This window comes from Toxorhynchites rutilus, chromosome 3 (genome assembly GCF_029784135.1).
Source record: "Toxorhynchites rutilus septentrionalis strain SRP chromosome 3, ASM2978413v1, whole genome shotgun sequence".
Lineage (NCBI taxonomy): Eukaryota > Metazoa > Arthropoda > Insecta > Diptera > Culicidae > Toxorhynchites > Toxorhynchites rutilus.
The window spans coordinates 144,658,005-144,680,584 of NC_073746.1; the positions used below are offsets into that span (position 1 = coordinate 144,658,005).

The window sequence follows — 22,580 nt, forward strand, 5'->3', positions numbered from 1 at the left end:
ATCAATCATTAGATTCATTAGATTCAATCATTAGATTAGATCAATTATTCGATGATTTTTTTATGTTTTCAATCAAATAGGCACCAAAGTAGAAAGCTTGAAAGCAAATTGAACTAATTTATTAAAAATATCAACCAAATAATACCTATGCATAAAGTTTAGATCTGTTTTCTGCATCATATGCCTTAAGTGTCCGAAATATGATTTAGAACGGTATGTATATTTTAGATAAATTATGCAATGAGCAAACTTGTTAAACCGAGAAAAGAGAGGTTTATTTTAACTCATTGCCTCATGACGATCATCATTATTCTTCCATCCAACAACATCATTGTGATACTGGAAAACTGTGGAATACATTTGTGGATGGTGCTCCAACGAGGTGTGTAGGATTTGGTTTTGTATTCAATAAAACGATTAATTCCTATTGTCTTGAGATATTGCAGGTACACATTTTCAACATCGTGGATGCATGTGAATTACAAAAAAAAGTTGGGAATGAAAAATGATATAATATATTCCCAACCGAATAAATCACCAATCCAAATCACCTGATTAATAATCTTTATTTGATTCCTAGAACGTTTCAGTAAAATGTTTTACCCCATAAATATTTTTGATTGAATTTAAATTACCCCTTTTTAGGCCTAAAACACCACAAACCCGCATCAGAGAGCCCCTTAGTAGTAGAATACGTTAAAATGTAAATGTAGAATAGAAATAACAATAAAATTGAGAACTTGGTGAAACCATCAACATTTACATAATTTTCTTATATTGCCTTATATCCTGAAGAAAATGTGTCATTTCACTAAACTCGAGATCACCGCGAGTAGTCAGTTTCATATCTTATACACCCCAGAATTGAGTGAAAATGATAATATATAATAATTTTAGAAATATAGTTATGAGTCTGGCTCTTTGAAACCTATATAACTATGCCTGTAAAAATAAGGGAATCTATATAAAAAAAAATACATCCTTTCGGGAAAACGACGCTTCCCAGTCGCTGCCATTGAAGCGGGACAATAAAAACATGTAGATGCAAACAAACACACAAATAGTCCACAATGACTATTTTCTCTATAAACCAGTCGAAATTAGTTTATGCCACATGATTGAATCACTAAAACGCAAAAAGGACATATGCTTCTGCGAAAATCTTTCTTTTGGTTGGAGATCCCTCCCGAGCTATTGAGAAGGACATACATCGGGGAAGCTGATGGTTTCTACATTCAATCAACTACGGCTGATGTCACAATCGAATTGCCGCTGTGGTTTTCTGATACAATAAAGTACTGCACTGGACACAATGCCTAGCAAAACACAATACAGCAAGCAATATCGAGCTTTTCCCCCCCTTTTTCACTCAAAATGATTCTCTGGTTATGAAAAGTTTACATGTGCAATAAAGATATAGCTACAGAATGAACTGAGGTACGAGAGATGAGAATGAAATTTTGACCTTACCGCCTATCCCATCCCACTCTATGCTCATCTGGAGGAAAATCCACGAAAACTGTGCAACATTGTCAACTCTTGAGTTGGTTGATTCATCGGATGGAAGGGGACGAGGGTGGGAGGGTAGCAAGACAGTCATTTCGAGATTGGAAAAATGTGGCTTTGCCACACCGATGCTGTCTCGGGCTGCCTGGAAGCGAGGAAGACAAGCAGTGCAATCACATGATATGTAGTTTATTGTGCTCCCTCCGATAGCAAGTGTTTCTTTTCCTTGCGGCTTTTCGCTTCCGGTAGCAGAGTCCAGTGGATGCAGCAGCGGTCTATCTATCAAAACACGGTTTTCCCGCATCTTCCCTCATGAAGTTGAGAGTTCAGTACAATACAATAACACAACTTTAAGAAGGAATAAGAGCATGCGGATAAAAACGAATTATTCAATTGATTGATAATTTGGGACCGAACGAAAAGTTCGAATGAGGAATAATATACTGGAAATGTTTTGTTGAGTTCATATCGATCAAATGATTTATTGATTTAACACTACAGTTAAAGACGTGCGAAAAGTCCTAATTTTGTGCACTTGTAGGTCGTGTTCGGTTTGATCGAGCGGGTTCCCCCTCAAATTATTTTGCAGAATAATTGTGCAGAGGAATTGTGTATTGCAGTATTACCATACAATGACAGAAGCAATGTGAAACTATGAAAACCATCAATGTTCAATGTACATCGATGTACAATTAACACCAATTTTCCATGATTTCATCTCATCGTATTTCTTTATAAGTGCGGTCGAGGATTTTGTGATGACTTCAAAATGCTGTATAAGATTATTCCTATAACGGAGAAGATTTAATATAGCTAGTTACACAGCTATATTTACTAGTTAATTACAAATATTAGTGTTAGGAATGTGCACCCGTGGCCGAGTAGTTAGCGTCTCACATTATCATGCCGGGTGTTCGGGTTCGATTTCCATTCTGGTCGGGGAATTTTTAGTCAAAGAAATTTCTTTCGACTTGCACTGTGGTCACGCGTATTCTACAGATTGCCCCTCTGAGTACATTTAAGGCGTGTTATTTGGCTAAAGAAATCTCAACTAAGTATTACTAAATGACGCTAGTCAATGCATACGTTGAGACGGCAAAAGTTCCACAGGGAACGTGAACGCGCCATTCAAGAAGAAGAAGTGTTAGGAATGGCGCCAACGAATTCCGTGTTTGGTTGGAGGGTATGCCCACTCTGTTGGAAATTTTTGGCTGCATATATGTGAGTTGGAAACTGTACCACTAGTAATTCGTAATCGATGAATCCGCTATCCGAAATTTGTAATTCCAAAAAACTTATCTGGGCACACACTCGAGAAAAAATAAGAGGAATCATCACTATATCTGTGATTTTGATTTCGATTTTCTGTTCTTTAACACGGTGAGCCCCGAATTTTTCTTGCTACGCTTTCCATTTAGCCTGCATCAAGAGCATTTGCACAATATCGGTGTCAGTCTCCACCCCAAAATGAACAGGGTCTTTTAGATTAAACGCTCACGCAAAATATCGAATAGCTCCTATTAAAAAAAATTTTTTCGCTCCGTCGATGGTAACACTGCATTCCCCACTTCGGGACGATTATTTTCCTCTGTTGAGTGTGAACCACTGCGTCCATTATTTTGAACTATTGTGGTATAGCCCTTTTTTTATACTACACCTAAACTAGCGTTGCTAGAAAGCATTTTATTTTCGACAGAAACCATGTCTTTTCATGCTTTGTAGCGTCAAATGAGCAAATAATGTCATCTGTCCCCAACGCTTTAAAATGTTTGTATGTATGGTAACAGACATCTCTTGCTTTTTTCTTTTTTCATCTTTTTTGGTATTACACCCAAAAAAAGTCCAAACGACGTCAGCGGGGATCGAACCAAGGCCGTCTCTGGAATGCAACTGTTTTCACGACCACGCTATCCACGTAGCTAATGATGCAAATGAAACACAAATTTCTGCATTACTCGAGCAAATAACACAAAATAAGGCATATGGAGGTTTTGGGTGCAATAAATGTGTCTATGGTGGTCAGACTCTCCATACAAATGAAACTCAAATTTCTGCATAACTCGAGAATTAATCAAGAAAATGAAACCAAATTTGGCATTTGGCAATAATTCGAAAACTAATCAAGCAAATGGAGCCAAATTTATCATGCAAATGTTTCAGGGGACACGAAACGTTTCCATGGTGAATAGACACCCCTCCCCTCTCTATGAGGGTGGAGAGGGGCTGCCATACAAATGAAACTCAAATTTCTGCATTACTCGAGGATTAATCAAGCAAATGGAACCAAATTTTGCATGTGAAGGTTTTAGGGTGCCTTAAATGATTCTATGGTGGTTAGATACTCCTTCCCCTCGCTTAGGTGGGGCTGCCATACGAATGAAACACAAATTTCTGCATAACTCGAGAATTACTCAATCAAATGAAACCAAATTTGGCATGCGGAGGTATTAGGGTGCAATCAATGCTTTTACGGTGGTTAGACACTCCACACCCCTCTCTAAGGGGGAGCTGCCATACAAAATTAAACGGGGTCGATTAGAAGATCAATCAATGAACAGTTCTGCTATTGGACCCATGAACTTGCTCATATGAAGAAAACTTGAATGTTTGAAGGTATTGATAACAAAAAACAAATTTTGGGTGGGACGAAGTTTGCCGTGTCAGCTAGTATATTAAACAAATGCTTAGCAGTATTTGTGGGTCATTTTCTGTTACTTTTACGCTCATTTAATTTAATAAATCGGGATGGCAAAACATGAGCTAAAAATCAATTTTGGGTGTACATTTCAAGCTTATCTACTGCTTATTGATGAAGAAGTAGACTGAAAGCTATAGCGAGATAGGTGCCAATCAGGAATAATCTGTTTGATAAAATTTATAATCCTGATCCTGAATCCTGTTTTTTTTTTCGTTGTCAGCGATTTGTGACAATAGGTGGAAAAGATACATGAATTGTGCAATTTTCTCGGCAATATTTAATTGTTTCCAAAGTGCAACGACTTCTTCATTGATTGTTGATTTTTTGAAATTGATTAGTTTACGTTGCATATTGCTACCTTTTTCAAATGTTCCAGAATATTGAAAAAAAACTTTCCCGTTATGCAACCGTTAGTTGGGAAATTAGCAAAGACAATGGACCCAGTTGGACTACCTGCGAGCTAGAATCATGAAAACGTTCTATTTGAAATTAGTTCGATAACTCTTTCTATCTCATCTTCGTTGGTGCTGGTTCTATCGGTTTTCTTTTTGTAGTTTCGAACCATCATTAGGTCTAAGAATTAGACTGAATTGATGTTTGTTGGTAAACAACAATCCAACACAAATTTTATGAGGTATTAAAAAGTGTCCGAATGAGCTCCGTGAACGATGTCCGAATGTACCCCATCACCATCCGAAGACAAATCATAATTTTATCTAATGAATAGACCTTTATTTCCCCGTTGTATGCACGTTTTTTTTCATTTCATATTGGCTACTAACAGAGGTGGTGTACTTAAATTTCTAAGTCCTTCACAAAGGAATTAGGGATATACTTACAACTTCAAGCTCAAAAGTTTCGAAACGTGTATGAAAAAGGGCACTGTGTTGTTTTCGTAAGTAATAAACGATCAGGAGATGTTAAACCATATGACAGCTGTTGGTGGAATGACTGTTAACTTACTTATATTTTTAAGTTGGTTGAAAATTGTACCACTTAATTTTTACAAGCGTCGTCCGAAACTGCCCCCCTTTCCCCTACATATAAATCATGATTCTATATACAGGGTTTTCCATTTCGGGCTTCCGAAAGTATACAGCCCTGCGCTGACAACCGTTTGACATAGCTGTCAACCAAAGCGTCATATCGTTAGTTGAATGTCTGCCATTTTACAATACGGATCGTTTTACCATCGCACAACGTGTTAATTTTGTTAAATTATACTATAAAAATGATGAAAAACCGGCAAATGTTTTTCGAGCATTACGGACGGATTTTGGTCGTCATGGACGGCCTACAGAGCACACAATCGCTAATGTAGTGCGTAAATTCGAACAAACTGGATCCGTATCCGTAGCGGATGTTGTGAAACCTGTGCATCATCGTAATGTGCGTTCGGCCGAAAATATTGCTGCTGTTGCTGCCAGTGTGTAGGATGACCCGAATGTTTCGATTCTACGGCATGCTCAACAATTGGGCTTGTCAAACACATCATTGTGGCGAATTTTGCTTTTGGACTTGCACCTACATTCATATAGAGTCCAACTGGTACAAAAATTAGAGCGTGGTGACCATGAAATGCGTCGGGCATACGTCGATTGGGTGAACGAACAACAGCAGCAAAATGCTGAATTTTCACATCAAATTTTCTTCACCGATGAGGCACATTTCGAGCTCGGTGGCTATGTGAACACCCAAAATTTCCGTATATGGGGCTCAGAAAATCAACACGTGATTGTTGAGAGGCCATTGCATCCGCCAAACGTCACTGTTTGGTGCGTATTATGGTCTGGTGGAGTCATCGGGCCGTATTTCTTTGAAAATGAGGACGGCGAGACGGTAACTGTGAATGGTGAGCGCTCTGGCCGCATGTTAACCGATTTCTTTTTTGCCACAAATTGAAGATATGGATACGGATGACATGTGGTTTCAGCAGGACGGCGCCACGTGCCACACAACACGACCGAACATGGCCATATTGCGAACGAAATTTGAGGGACGCATAATTTCGCGTTTTGGTGATACCAATTGGCCGTCCAGATCATGCGATTTGAACCCGCTAGACTTTTTTTTTGTGTGGTTATGCGAAAGACCGTGTCTATGCCAACTCTCCGCAAACTCTAGAACATTTGAAAGACAACATTCGTGAAGTTATGACCGAGATACCGCCCCATATGTGCCGAAAAGTCATCGAAAATTACCTGTTCCGGATCAAGGTGTGCGAGGAAGCCCTAGGTGGACATTTGAATGATGTTGTATTTCACACATAATGACATAAACCAAACTTTAATTTGAAATAAAAGTTTCATCGAAATTCGAATTCTAAGTGTGTTTTATTTCAATTTACTTTCGGAATTTAAAGTTGGAAAACCCTGTACAAGTTGCAAATGCGCTTCATAACTTTATCTGAGCAATTTAGTTCATTCAAATTGTTCTCCGTGAGGTTCTACACAATAATTGTCATGATCAACAATCCGACCAAGACAGGTTCGTCTTAACAATTTTTTGAGTGTATTGTTGAAAGTTTTATGGATGTCATTATCTTCATCAGTCGATAGAGAAAGAATAGGCACTATTTCATCATTCAATCAGGAAGGTTCACGAGTAGGTAGCAATCGCAAGATCATTGCTTCCAAATAATAGTGATATTTAATCGACGACTCACGATTTTTTCAGATTTGAAATTATTATTTATCATTATTCGACATTATCGTCTTCCTTTCTGTTGTCAAATGCACAAAATCTATGGGTTAAAACCTTGTTTCATCAAGGGGGTAATCCCGTGTGACGTTTTCAAAAATCTATCCCATGGTCTTTTCATTCACTGTAGTCTATTGAATGCGTCTACGAAAGAGTTCCATAAAAATGATCTTGATAAAGAATCTACTGTTGATTATATAACACAACAAAGAATATATAGGAAAAGCAAATTAAACTTCAATAGCGGAATTTGATTTAAAAGTCAATAGACAAATACAATTATCGAACAATCTGACATTGATATAAAATCTTCTTGTTTTGAATTCAGAACAAAAAGAAAAAGAAAAGGAAACCACTGAATGACTTTAATTCCTAATCTTCGAATCGAAACAGTCACATACATTTTTTGTGCTATCCTGATCTTATCTGAAATCATTGTATACCAACGAATGTTTTTCTAGTTATACACATTTTAAATAATCTACTTAATATTCTTATAATGATTTCGATAGCAATAATGTACTATTTTACTAATGTTTTATTGATACTAAGTTTCTATCCCAGGTTTGTTACATGGCCGACAACTTGCGAATTTACTCAATACTTTTGTCAAACCGGAGAAAATTCCTTAAAGCTCAGAAATTAACATTCTAGAAAATATCTAACCATTAAAAGTAACGTTTCAAAAGCTCATTCAACAAACACTTCCCGATAAACGCAAATAGTCCTCAAAATCACCACTAAACGCAGTTTTCAAAGTCGCCCCAACTGACTTGCCGGCAGGGAACAAAAATGGTCGTCGCCGATCTCGAGAAAAGATAAGAGATAACCCCTTACCCAACGAGAGGGCGCCTCTCGCGTGCAGGTCATAACAATCGATTCTAACTCCCGGCACTGGCACCGGCCGACTGACTCTGCCGCTGTGTTCCTCCCGATAGCAATTTTGCTATAATATTTAATGGATCATTGGCTCGGAAAAGATTTAATAAATAAAAATTTCAAATTTTTTGAAACGTTATTACGTGATTGAAATGTTAAGTTCATGGTGTGTCCTGCCTTCAAGTTCACCCGTTCAATGCCACTTTCGCCACATGGTCTAACGGCAAACAATGGTACAAGCAAGGGGGCACCAGAATGGGGTGAAATATAAAAGAAACAGAGAACGTGCGGTCGTTTTTTTTTCTCTCCTAAACGATATTTGGCGGGCTAAACCGGAGCGCCCCGTTTTGGCCTTCTTCAACCTGATGCAACCATCGACACGGTGGGGTTCACTGCTTCCCGTCAATGCACTACTCAGAAGACGGTGTGCCCATTTTGACCTGTTGTTATTCTCGTCCTTCGGACGACGCTTTTCGAAAGGCTGTGATGTTTAGCAAAAATTGGTCGCCAGAGGGAACCGAAGATAACGCTAAGAGATATTGCACACTATGGATACCCCGTGAATCTGCAGGCCATCTTGTTCGAGAGAACTATCTTGGCATTATGAATGCCATGGTTTGAATATGTTAATAAGGATAAGGGTTGCCACATTTAATTCTGTAAAATTTTCCGAAAAAAAACTGTATATCTGAGCAAAAACAATCTGTACAAAAAATCTGTATCGAAAAACTGAGGGAAAAAAATAAAAATAAAGGTTTATTTTATTGTTGAATATATTTTTCTCATTTATACGTTGGTAAAATCGTATAAATACAGCAAAATAAATCATAAATTTTCTTTCTCTGAATTGGATTATATTAGGGTGCCAATGAATGTATAGAAAAAAATCGACCCTGAAATTTCAAAATGTTACCGTATACAAAATGTTTACCACCTCGAAAAAACACCCTAAGCCGAATTTCAGCTCAACCGGACTTAAGGGAGAGTGGCGCAAAGGGGTCAAAGTTTGAGTTTTTTTTGAAAATCGATTTTTCATTTGGTACTTGTTACGAAATGTTGATTTGCACGATAATACGTGTCGTCTCGTATTCCGGAAAAAAACTAAGGCCAAGAGTGTCGATTTTTGACAAAAAAAAATCGAGATGACACTAGTTCTCGTTTCATGCATTTTAAAGACATTTGGCATCAAAATAAATTTTTCGAAAACCCCAATTTCCCCATGGGTGGTTTTTCGATTTTCAAAAAACTCAAACTTTGACCGCTTTGCGCCACTCTCCCTTAAGTCCGATTAAGCTGATATTTGGCATAGAGTGTTTTTTCGAGGTGGTGAAAATTTTCTATGGGGTAACTTTTTGAAATTAGAGATGACCATTTTCATTGGCACCCTAATGTATATACATGGTTTTCTTGTACTTTGCCTTCAAATTTTTCATCAGATTTCATCTTTGAAGCTCCTCCTTGAGCCGATACATAGTTCTTCGCTTTCAAAATAGAGTCCATAATTGTGCCAACCGTAGTCACGAGTCACGATTTGAAGGTCAGCTTCCAAGCTGCATTCAATCCTTTTTTAGCCTCTTCTGCATCGACACCAACGTAAACATCCTCAGGCTTCTCCAGAAAGTCTTCAAAATCTTTCACGTCAAGGTTAGCATCAGCGAACCGTTGTACGTAACTCTCCAAACATGGATTACTTATGTCAACTTATGTCATGATCAACAATATCATTGTTGTCTCATTATAAAATTGGCGAAATAGAAAACTTTCTAATTAAAAAGTACAATTGACGTTATTGATGAGCGGTTGAACAAAGTTTAGGAACAGCATAAACGGTTTAGTCATAAGATCGTTTAAATGAGTGTACGATTATCGGATTGATTATGGTCACATTAACTTGAACGAAGATAATAGCTGAGACTCTTCAAATAGCTCAATATTTCGCTTAACAACTGCCTCCAACAACCTCTCTTTGCGTTGCGTTCAACATTTTTATAAATCAAGGACTCTATATATGCACTGTAATGAATTCAATTTTTAAAATTAAATTTCGAAAAAAAAATCTGTAAATTCTGTATATTGGCTGAATATGTGTAATTCTGTATATACAAATTCTGTATCTGAAATTCGGCGAAAATTCTGTAGAATACAGTTATTTTAAAATTTTAAATTCATTTCTCTCAAAAACTTTTTTTTAAATTCCCAAATATATATATATATATATATATATATATATATATATATATACATATATATATATACATATATATATATATATATATATATATATATATATATATATATATATATATGAATAGCCCTTACAATTTCCAACAAGTCGACCATACATCGGAAGATGGGCACTTTTACAGGGAAAAAGTTTTTCGAACAACAACTTTTTCATGATTTCTTTGAAAAAAAACAAACTTATCCTAAAGTCAAGTTAAGTACAGTCAAAAGACAAGTAAAGTCAAAGTTAAAGTCGAGATAGCGATACAGTGTATTCGACAAAGTTTTAGATCTTATTAAAATATGAATAGATGTTTTTGGAATATAAGTCATTTTTGTATGAAGACTCCTGAAAAAATAATGTTTTGCTCGTAACATTTTTGTGTGTAAATTCACACGTTTGACATGTTCTTGGCATGTTTCTAAATAGAGACAAGTTGACAGAGCATTTAAAATGCGATAATCTATACAAAAAATTGTAACGAATTGAACATTAATAGCATTTTTTCAAAGAAAAACATGAAAAAGTTGTTGTTCGAAAAACTTTTTCCATGTAAATGTGCCCGTCGTCCGATATATTGAAAACTTGTTGGAAACTTTAAGGGCTATCTATATCTATTTTTTCAGAGTTTTAAAAGCATATGTTCTCGAGAAAAATGAATTAAAATTTTCAAAATATTTTTTGTCAATGAAATTTTTTCCAAAAAATTCTTTGATAATTTTGAATGAAAACCAAAATAATTTCCTACATTCCATTCTTTGACTGAAATTTTGTAGGTCTGATAGATTTTTTTGTATGGTTTTAAAAACTATAAGATCTACAAAAAGTTGGTCAGAGTATGAAATGTAGGAAATTACTTAGGTTTTCATTAAAAATTATCAAAGAATTTTTCGGATAAAAAATTCCAAAAAGTAGTCTTATTCTTTTTCGAATATTTCAAGTATGCAAAGTTACTTAAATGACCCATGTCCTTACACCTACAACGTTCCACTGCTATGTTTGCAGCAAGAAAAACATCGGGTTGTTGTGCTGTGAATAACACGATAATGATCATATCACCTGTCTCCGCTGTCTGGTGGTCTAACTGGATAATGGAAGGACAGAAAGAATACTTTTACGCCTAAATGGTTACTATGTAATGTACCATATGGAATGGAAGAAATTCTCTTACGCCGAGAAATGACAACTGTGTAATGTTCAATTTATAGATATGATAAACATGTGACATGTACACGATTAAAATTCGGCTCTGTTACAGCTAATATGCTAGTGAGCCAGAAATAAACAAATGGGATAAAAAAAAGGATGTAATCTCTATACGAATTAATCGTTGGAATTAAACAAAATATAGTTATTCAATTACAATTACAATTACAATTTATCGAAGATATCAGCTCGAATAAACTAAATTCTACGAGAAATTTCTTAAATGCGACACCGAAAATGTCATGCCAATTTTCTTATAATGTTTAGAATCAAACCAAAATTTTAGGGTAATTTTATACATATATTTACTTCAAAAATCAAAAGAAAAATTAATCGATGGAGCCTTGAGTGTAAAATTGAACGCATTTTCGTTTGATGCCCTCCATCAAAGTCTTTACAGTGTCATCCGGTACCAGTTTCTCAGTTTTTTCCATTTTCTTAACATGTCCTTCTCGTCTTTGACTGTCTTCTTGCTCTTCCGAAGTTCCCGCTTCATTATTGCCCAGTACTGCTCCACCGGGCGCAGCTCCGGACAGTTTGGCGGGTTCATGTCCTTTGGAACAAAATGGACAGATTTGGCCTCATACCACTCCAGGACACTTTTTGTGACTTTTTAGTGGCATGATGCCAAATCTGGCCAAATTAGCGGAGCTTCGTCGCGCTGCTGCAAGAACGGCAAAAGGCGCTTCTCGAGGTACTCAGATTTGTAGATCTCGCCATTTACGGTGCACTTTGTCACGAAAGGCTCACTCCTCAGTCCGCAAGAGCAGATGGCCTGCCAAACGAGATATTTGGAGGCGAACTTCGACATTTTCTTCTTCTTAAATTTGTCGTCCACATCGAACTTGCTCTTGCCGGTGAAAAACTCCAACCCCAGAATTTGCTTAAAATCGGCTTTTATATATGTTTCGTCGTGCATCACGCAGCAGCCATATTTTGTCAGCATCTTCTCGTAGAGCTTCCGTGCCCGAGTTTTAGCCGTCGATTGTTGTCGCTCATCGCGGTTTGGGAAGTTCTGTACCTTGTATGTATGTAGTCCAGCTCTCTTCTTTGAATTCTGGACGTAGCTTTGCGACATGCCGATCTTTTTGGCCAAATCACGGCTTGAGACGTTGGAATTTGCTTTAATCATCCACTTCACCTTTCCCTCCGTCTTTTTGTTCTCCGGTCCCGGTTTTCTTCCAACTCCTTTGCCGTGGTCCAACGTCAACCGCTCCTGGAACCGCTTCAACACTCTGGAGACGGTTGAATGGTGAATGTTCAACATTTTTCCCAACTGCCGGTGCGACAGGTCAGGAAATTCCAGGTGTTTGGAAAGAATTTGTTCTCTCGACTCGCGTTGGTTCACCTCCATTTTCGTTGAATCGAAAAACACGACTTCGAGTTTGACAACATGTAGACAATACACATCAATGAGAAAGTGTGCAAAATTTGGTTGATTTTTACCCAATGGTAAAAAAGTTATGCCCTGTTGAATGTGTCGCAATAATTTCGTGTTCGCCCTTTAATTAGGGCAGAATGGCAGAGAGAGCGATTTCAGTTTTTATTCATGTTTTGACAAAATTGTTGATCCCTATGCCATAGAAGGGTTAAATGGGCCATTCACTATAATGAGTGGCTTCCCATTATGAAACATTGAGGCTCCTCGTAACAAAATTCATCAAAAGTATAATGACCGATAAGCAATTGAATGTTGCGATTTGGATCGATGATTCAGTTCCCATTGTTATTCCCCTCAGGTGTTCGTTTCCATCAAAATTTTGCGTTCCATTCTCCCAACTTATTCAACTGTCCAAACGTAGTACCGATCCCAATAGTCCTTCAAACAGAATGAACACTCTTACAATTTCCAACAAGTCGTCCATACATCGGAAGATGGGCACTTTTACAGGGAAAAAGTTTTTCGAACAACAACTTTTTCATGATTTCTTTGAAAAAAACAAACTTATCCTAAAGTCAAGTTAAGTACAGTCAAAAGACAAGTAAAGTCAAAGTTAAAGTCGAGATAGCGATACAGTGTATTCGACAAAGTTTTAGATCTTATTAAAATATGAATAGATGTTTTTGGAATATAAGTCATTTTTGTATGACTCCTGAAAAAATAATGTTTTGCTCGTAACATTTTTGTGTGTAAATTCACACGTTTGACATGTTCTTGGCATGTTTCTAAATAGAGACAAGTTGACAGAGCATTTAAAATGCGATAATCTATACAAAAAATTGTAACGAATTGAACATTAATAGCATTTTTTCAAAGAAAAACATGAAAAAGTTGTTGTTCGAAAAACTTTTTCCATGTAAATGTGCCCGTCGTCCGATATATTGAAAACTTGTTGGAAACTTTAAGGGCTATCTATATCTATTTTTTCAGAGTTTTAAAAGCATATGTTCTCGAGAAAAATGAATTAAAATTTTCAAAATATTTTTTGTCAATGAAATTTTTTCCAAAAAATTCTTTGATAATTTTGAATGAAAACCTAAATAATTTCCTACATTCCATTCTTTGACTGAAATTTTGTAGGTCTGATAGATTTTTTTGTATGGTTTTAAAAACTATAAGATCTACAAAAAGTTGGTCAGAGTATGAAATGTAGGAAATTACTTAGGTTTTCATTAAAAATTATCAAAGAATTTTTCGGATAAAAAATTCCAAAAAGTAGTCTTATTCTTTTTCGAATATTTCAAGTATGCAAAGTTACTTAAATGACCCATGTCCTTACACCTACAACGTTCCACTGCTATGTTTGCAGCAAGAAAAACATCGGGTTGTTGTGCTGTGAATAACACGATAATGATCATATCACCTGTCTCCGCTGTCTGGTGGTCTAACTGGATAATGGAAGGACAGAAAGAATACTTTTACGCCTAAATGGTTACTATGTAATGTACCATATGGAATGGAAGAAATTCTCTTACGCCGAGAAATGACAACTGTGTAATGTTCAATTTATAGATATGATAAACATGTGACATGTACACGATTAAAATTCGGCTCTGTTACAGCTAATATGCTAGTGAGCCAGAAATAAACAAATGGGATAAAAAAAAGGATGTAATCTCTATACGAATTAATCGTTGGAATTAAACAAAATATAGTTATTCAATTACAATTACAATTACAATTTATCGAAGATATCAGCTCGAATAAACTAAATTCTACGAGAAATTTCTTAAATGCGACACCGAAAATGTCATGCCAATTTTCTTATAATGTTTAGAATCAAACCAAAATTTTAGGGTAATTTTATACATATATTTACTTCAAAAATCAAAAGAAAAATTAATCGATGGAGCCTTGAGTGTAAAATTGAACGCATTTTCGTTTGATGCCCTCCATCAAAGTCTTTACAGTGTCATCCGGTACCAGTTTCTCAGTTTTTTCCATTTTCTTAACATGTCCTTCTCGTCTTTGACTGTCTTCTTGCTCTTCCGAAGTTCCCGCTTCATTATTGCCCAGTACTGCTCCACCGGGCGCAGCTCCGGACAGTTTGGCGGGTTCATGTCCTTTGGAACAAAATGGACAGATTTGGCCTCATACCACTCCAGGACACTTTTTGTGGCTTTTTAGTGGCATGATGCCAAATCTGGCCAAAATAGCGGAGCTTCGTCGCGCTGCTGCAAGAACGGCAAAAGGCGCTTCTCGAGGTACTCAGATTTGTAGATCTCGCCATTTACGGTGCACTTTGTCACGAAAGGCTCACTCCTCAGTCCGCAAGAGCAGATGGCCTGCCAAACGAGATATTTGGAGGCGAACTTCGACATTTTCTTCTTCTTAAATTTGTCGTCCACATCGAACTTGCTCTTGCCGGTGAAAAACTCCAACCCCAGAATTTGCTTAAAATCGGCTTTTATATATGTTTCGTCGTGCATCACGCAGCAGCCATATTTTGTCAGCATCTTCTCGTAGAGCTTCCGTGCCCGAGTTTTAGCCGTCGATTGTTGTCGCTCATCGCGGTTTGGGAAGTTCTGTACCTTGTATGTATGTAGTCCAGCTCTCTTCTTTGAATTCTGGACGTAGCTTTGCGACATGCCGATCTTTTTGGCCAAATCACGGCTTGAGACGTTGGAATTTGCTTTAATCATCCACTTCACCTTTCCCTCCGTCTTTTTGTTCTCCGGTCCCGGTTTTCTTCCAACTCCTTTGCCGTGGTCCAACGTCAACCGCTCCTGGAACCGCTTCAACACTCTGGAGACGGTTGAATGGTGAATGTTCAACATTTTTCCCAACTGCCGGTGCGACAGGTCAGGAAATTCCAGGTGTTTGGAAAGAATTTGTTCTCTCGACTCGCGTTGGTTCACCTCCATTTTCGTTGAATCGAAAAACACGACTTCGAGTTTGACAACATGTAGACAATACACATCAATGAGAAAGTGTGCAAAATTTGGTTGATTTTTACCCAATGGTAAAAAAGTTATGCCCTGTTGAATGTGTCGCAATAATTTCGTGTTCGCCCTTTAATTAGGGCAGAATGGCAGAGAGAGCGATTTCAGTTTTTATTCATGTTTTGACAAAATTGTTGATCCCTATGCCATAGAAGGGTTAAATGGGCCATTCACTATAATGAGTGGCTTCCCATTATGAAACATTGAGGCTCCTCGTAACAAAATTCATCAAAAGTATAATGACCGATAAGCAATTGAATGTTGCGATTTGGATCGATGATTCAGTTCCCATTGTTATTCCCCTCAGGTGTTCGTTTCCATCAAAATTTTGCGTTCCATTCTCCCAACTTATTCAACTGTCCAAACGTAGTACCGATCCCAATAGTCCTTCAAACAGAATGAACACTCTTGTTTTTTTTCTCGTGAACTGGTACATTACTGATTTCGCTTTTGGCTTATAACGTTGCCTCCCAACCGATGCTCATCTAATTGAAACTCACCGAAATCAATTTCCACCAATCGGTTGCACATTTCACAGCCGCTTCATACGTCGTCTCGCCCACCGTTTGAGCAGTGCAGAGCAAAACAATCAGGAATATATAAAAATTCTGATTATGTGTATGGACTCGAAATTATATCATTATTGCATTATACGCTGGAAATGGAAATTCATTCATTATATAATTGACCTCCGGGGACGACAATTCACATCCACCAGCAACAGCAGCAGCAGGATCGTATGGTGTGTCTTTCTGCTGCCCGATGGATCCATTGGGACGGGACACACTGCATCTGACTGTTAGGGTGGATGTGCACTTTCTCATTTATTGGATAAAAACAGCACAGAAATTAATGACATTATTTTCTGATTCAAATATTTTTTGGTCTTTCAGATTAAACGCTCACGCAACAAATTTTAATAACTTCTACAAAAGTGAACCGATTTTTATTTAAAAAAAAAAGTTTATTTAACATTTTTGATGTGACCACCCCTTTTTTCGATAACGCGTTTTAAACGGTGAACAACATTCTTCATGCACAACTCTAACATTACGACTTCAATGCTGTTGAAAATCCGAGTTATTTCTTCTTTGAGTTCATCCAAATTTTGTGGCATTTTAACATAGCAACGGTCTTTCACGTACCCCCAGAGGAAGTAATCGACGACGAGAAATGTTGAAATTCTTACCTTAAGAGGACAAAGTTTACTTTAATCTGTGTGCGTTTAATCTGAAAGACCTTGTAAGAAGTTACGTGAGATTCTTAGCATGAAGCTTTTGATATGGGTTTTAAAATATTGAGACGATTAAAACAGATAGACAAGTGGAATTCAAATCATGAAAAGATGTAATAGTACGATAGAATGCAAATTTAATCGCTTCAATTCAATCTTTATGTTCATTTACAAAGTAAGTTTGCTACATGGATTTCGTCGTTGCAAACTTCCTTTTCGTGATTGCTGTGGTCCAAGTTATGTCCAATGCTGGTCAATCGTTTATTTAGATACATTGGGCCTGTTGGGTCTTTGGTACACCGGGGTGATGCTCCCTTGCTGCTCGGTGACAATGGATTTGATTCCGGAACAAACCAATAAAAAGTGGCATGCGCGTACATACATTTGTGGCGATTGATTCTAATATTTGATGATTTAAATAATTAGTTTCACCGTTGAAGCTATTTTCAGCAAAATTACTGCCAGAAAGTCACACTAACCCTTATAACGTTATACAATGCATGAACGTTTATTGCAATGGAGTTTCGCGAAGCTACCAATATGTCGAATAACATTATATACGTACACATTATTGCATTTTAAGCGAGCGATTGACGAAAGAATAATTTTCACAGCACAGCTTCGCACTGTCTTTTCTATTTATGACGTCACAATTTATGTTTTAATACTTGCGCATTTATCAATTTTGAGCAATGTGGTTTGGCCCGTGATCTGATGTTTTCCGTTCTTATTCCGTCTCTTCGTCTGTTGAAGTCCACAGTCAACCTCGATCGTAGATTGGGGTTAGGGCGTTCGTTCCAGCTTGGTACAACTCACCAAAGTGCGTTGGTGGCTCGCTGCACTTTCTGCCTAGAAAGTGTCTGTCGATGTCCAGCCTATTTGAGAGAATACATAAAAAAAAGTCCACTCTGCGGACCTGCACAGTTGAGGCTAGAATAAACTCAAATCACGACCATCACCACGTTCTCACCACATTGCTTTTTATACAATATTTTTACCTTTTTTCGTAGTTTTTGTTTCTCTCTTTTCAGGTTTCTCTTTGGTCGTAGTTACAGGTAAGTTATATGTGTTTTTTTTTCTTTTTCAGGTTCCTTTTTCTACCATTACAAAAATGTCTATTAGATTTTAATACTCATTTTCATCTTATTAACAAACCTCCTCTATTTTTTCATGCCATCAATTTCAATTTTACTGCTCTTATCACACTACATTTTTCTTCATGATCTAGGCCTACAACGAATAAACTTTCATACACATCAATTATACGCAAACACAAAATTTCTATACACTTTACCACACACGACGTGCACTTCTAAGCTCGCTTGTAGTTCTAGGCAGAAAGAATGGCCATCGCCTTTAGCCGAGTATTCACGCCTATTGTTGGAGAGAAACGGAAAAAACCCAACTCCGACAATGGGTTTGTACCATTACTATCCGGCTGAGAACCCTGCCCATTGAGCGGTGTGTAGAATCCCTCAAATGCGAAATTGCTCAAACCGACGCAGCCGTTTGCCATCGATAAGGGATGATGAGGCGGGATTTTCATCTAAAATGTGAGAACGCAATGAAAAATAGAGGCGAATGAACTTCAAAGTTTAAAGCCTCTTAAAAACAAAGAAAGAAGAACAATGAAAAATGAAAATCAAATGGTACAATTGATTCAGTTGTGCTGTCAAAAGATCAAGTCATGTAGCGAGAATAATGCAACATGTCATGTTGCATCGAGCGAGAGATATATATGATGTTGCTCTGCGGTTTCGATTTTTACAGAGGCGAATGAACTGCAAAATTAAAGCCAACAAGTTCAAGTTCAAGTTGCGATTCTTAGTTTCACTCTAGACAGCGATTAGCTGACAGCAAAAACTGTTAAATCTGAGGGTTAATTTGGAAATAGTACCAGGTTGGTGTCCAAAACACGACCGAATTGTTAACGTAGAACTATGGGATTATTATCGGGGAGAACAAACATTATTGGAATTTGAGAATAAACATGATTCAACATTATTGATTGAGAGAAAACAAGTGTAGCTCAGTATACAATGTGACATTTTTTATTTAGACCGTATTGGTATGGAAATATTAGGCGATTTGCTTAGGTGGTCCAAATTCCCTCCTTTCCCCCCACAGCTCTCAACGCTGGAACATATCTTTTTCACTTCCGCAAAAAATACGTCTGTTCATAATACATTGAATACATTCAAGGCGTGTTAATCAGTCATAGAAATCTCAACAAAGTATTACTAATAAAAATTACACAAGTAATACCTACGTTGATAAGGCAAAAGTTCCACCGGGAACATTAGTGCCATCCGAGAAGAAGAAGAAGGTTAACACGTTAAGCCCCAACTTTTTTCACCACGCTTTTCATTCATTCAAGAGCGTTTGTATAATATCAGTGTCGGTCCCAGTTTCCAAAGATACTTATTGTATAAATAGAAAATAGTCAGGAAGTCGGTTGAGAAGTAGTCAAATTTTGCAAAAAATCCGAAAACAAACCATATATATTTTTATTTTATTACTAGCTGATCCGGCAAACTTCGTCCCGTCCAAAATTTGTTTTTTGTTATCAATACCTTCAAACATTCACGTTTTCTAACAAGCAAGTTCATGGGTCCAATCGCAGAACTGTTCATTGATTGATCTTCTATTCGACCCCGTTGAATTTACCTTTTACTATAAAATTCCTTGTATTTCTAACAAAACTCATCATTATAATATCAGATTATTTTCAGACACAATTCTCGTTCAAGATTTCTCAACCACTTGTAAATAACATGTTTCTCCGTTACATGGAATAAATGTTTTATACAGAAACTATGATAGAATAAAGACAGCCCTGAATCGGACAATTCCATCCTTAAGTTCTGCTCTTATCAACACATCCGGCGATCCTTTTTTTTGGATATAGATAGAAGAAGATATAGGAGTACGTTCCATCACAATAAAATCCATTTCCAGGTTCGAACAAAGATCAATTTCGCTGGCGCAAACATCAAATGGACTAACAGCACTTGACACTGTATAATTGTAGAACATATGGGAATTAAATTTTCCCTTTTTCCTTCAGAGTTTTCCGAAAATTTTCAATTGTTATGTTTGGTTGGAATATTTTTGGTTGAAATATGTGTAATATTTTTATGGAACCCCTCTCCATTCCAGAGGAGGGAGGGGTGTCATACCATTATAGAAACATTTCTCATACCCAAAAGCCCTCACATCCCAAATTATGCTTGATTAGTTCTCGAGTTATGCAGAAGTTTGTGTTTCGTTTGTATGGTAGCCCCTCTAGAGAAAGGGGAGAAGTGTATTCACCATAGAAACGTGCCCCGTAAAACCTTCACATGCCAAATTTGGTAAGTTTGTGTTTCATTTGTATGACAGCCTACCTTTAGAGAGCGGAAGAAGTGTCTAACCACCATAGTAACATTTATTGCATCCTAAAACCTTCACATACCAAATTCGGTTTCGTTTGCTTGATTAATTCTCGAGTAATTCAGAAATTTGTGTTTCATTTGTATGGCAGAAGTCTGTTCTGATGCAAGAAGCTCCTAACTTTGTTGACAGTTTTGACCGAGAGTCGAGAAACGATTGTTCATAAACGGTCATTCTCGCGTTTCACGATTCATTTTTATCACTGCAACAGTGTGCATCTGTTAGACGAGTGTTGGTGCTTGTTGAATGGCGATGCACGGAAGATGCATTGATATAAAGAAACAAATTGCGACATATGGCCAATTAGTGTATTGTTCTCGCAAAGGCAATCGTTGCTCCTCGAATTGATTCTACAAAACCATGCAAGCCATTAAACCATTTCCAGGGACACCGGAACTTTTTTTTACTAAAGAGTTATTTATGAAATATCGACGTATTCGCAAATAATATTCATTCATCGATGGAATCGATGGTACAAAAGTTAAAGTTGGGGCGTGTTTGGGAAACCACAGCGGACACATGCAAGGCGTGAGTACTTTTACTCGCATCAGTTTCTGTTCTGCTTCCGCATGGAGCAGTCATGAAAAATTGTTTGCGTGTGAATGCGTCCAAGCGAAGGCATATTCGCATTTACGCATTCAACTTGGTGTTCCCGTGATGCAATCCAATTGACGAATGTACGCAAAGCTTGATAATGCATACAGGTTATGAATACTGTGGATAATGGTGATGAAATCGATATCGTATTAAGTTGGATTATACCATTGATAATGAAAGGGCCGATACAAGAAGGAGTTGCAGTATTTTTAGCGCAACACATGCTACTCATCGTTTATCTAGTTGAAAAAAATTCAAGTTACAATACTTATACCAAGCCATTTTTCAAAATATACATACCACATTGTAAAATGGCCTAGAAAGAATACATGAAATCGGGAAATTTGAAGATAAATTCTGATTTTTCTAAAAAAAAATGAATAAAACATGATCATTTTACTCGCTACGCCATCTGGTTGTAAATCTAACGTAAATTCGTCAATAGCATCAGTTTCTGTTCTTCTGCTTTCGCATGGAACAATCACAAAAAATTGCCACATCACGATAAAAACTAAATGAATTTTATGCAAGGTTATATAGACTTTATTTCGTTTTCACCGAGAAGTGACGCCCTCAGTTTCTATTCGGCGCATGGAGTGATCATGAAAAATCTCGTGTTATTCTCACGAAAACAAAAATGAATCATGTATTAAACATCTTCAGTTGCTTTTACAAGACCACTCAAATTCAATCGGTTCGTTTCGGGACCACCAACAAGTTCGAAAGAGTTGAATTTTATGTTAATAACAATTCCATACTTATACTCATAAAACCACACACTAACAAGAAAAACTTTCTGCAATCTTTAAGAATATTCATTCATTTATTCATTTAGAATTGATTCAGATGCAATTTCAAATAAATGATTACCGAGCCAACGGTAGTCCTACGTTTACCTTGCGGTTATAACCCACTTCTTTTTTTTATTTTGAGCTCGCATGAATTGGTATTGTTTTTACGTAAATAATAATGAACTGAACAACAATCAACCGTGTTCTTGTTTTCTGGTGGGTTTTTTGGAAAAACTCTAATGTTTCACTAGGAGTGGATGAACATCTTTGAATACTGCATGTCTTTGCTGAAATTGGTTTGTCATTGTAGCACACGCGACATGGATTATTTGGATTATTTCAAAACGTAGATGCGAACTATAATGAAATTTCTATATAATTTCTATGTAATTCGATATGAGTTTTGCTGTAATGTTAATTGATAATCCATGTCGAAAACATACCGAATCGTCCACTAGAAGCGCTCAATCCAGCAAAATTTTGTGTGTTCCATTACTGAACCGTCCAAGTCTATTTGGCGTAGGTTATTAAAATCAATTATCCGAATTTAATGGACAATTCTGTGGCAATGCAAGTACTTCCAATTCTGTATCTTTACAGACCACCACAGCGTGCGGGGGCGACACACATGCCACCCAATTTTAGGCTCAATTCCTCCCATCGAGCAGCCACACCAAGCGGACAAAATGAGACCCGATTGACGCTGATTGTTATTATGATTGGCACGTTATTTGGTTGATTAAAACTGGAGCGTTGAAAAAAGTAAATAATTTGACGAGCCAAAATAATGAAATTGAAACAATATGCAGTATCCGTGGCCGGCGGCGATGCGATAGGTTCCGCACATACACCACATGCAGCAGCATGACTTTGCACGTTACGGCAGTGTGCAGCCCCGTGTTATGTGCTTGGGAAGTTTATCACGGAGGA

At 37.1% G+C, this 22,580-nt stretch overlaps 1 protein-coding gene and 1 long non-coding RNA gene across 4 annotated transcripts in view; one reads left to right on the forward strand and one right to left on the reverse strand.

Annotated features, from left to right (window-relative positions):
• Positions 1-22,580, forward strand: part of LOC129777544 (nephrin-like) — a 172,725-nt gene that overhangs the window by 22,466 nt on the left and 127,679 nt on the right. The window contains exon 2 of one of the 3 annotated variants that reach the window (XM_055783867.1): positions 17,841-17,885. The exons of 1 other annotated variant lie outside the window; for it this stretch is intronic. The gene's annotated coding sequence lies outside the window, so the exon portion shown is untranslated. The remainder of the gene's footprint in view (positions 1-17,840; positions 17,886-22,580) is intronic. One more of the 3 variants, XM_055783868.1, reaches the window with a different exon arrangement.
• Positions 17,828-18,176, reverse strand: LOC129777546 (uncharacterized). Its single transcript, XR_008743257.1, has 3 exons — positions 18,125-18,176; positions 17,986-18,060; positions 17,828-17,927 (listed from the first exon to the last, which is right to left on the reverse strand). It is a non-coding gene; the product is annotated as an uncharacterized LOC129777546 (long non-coding RNA).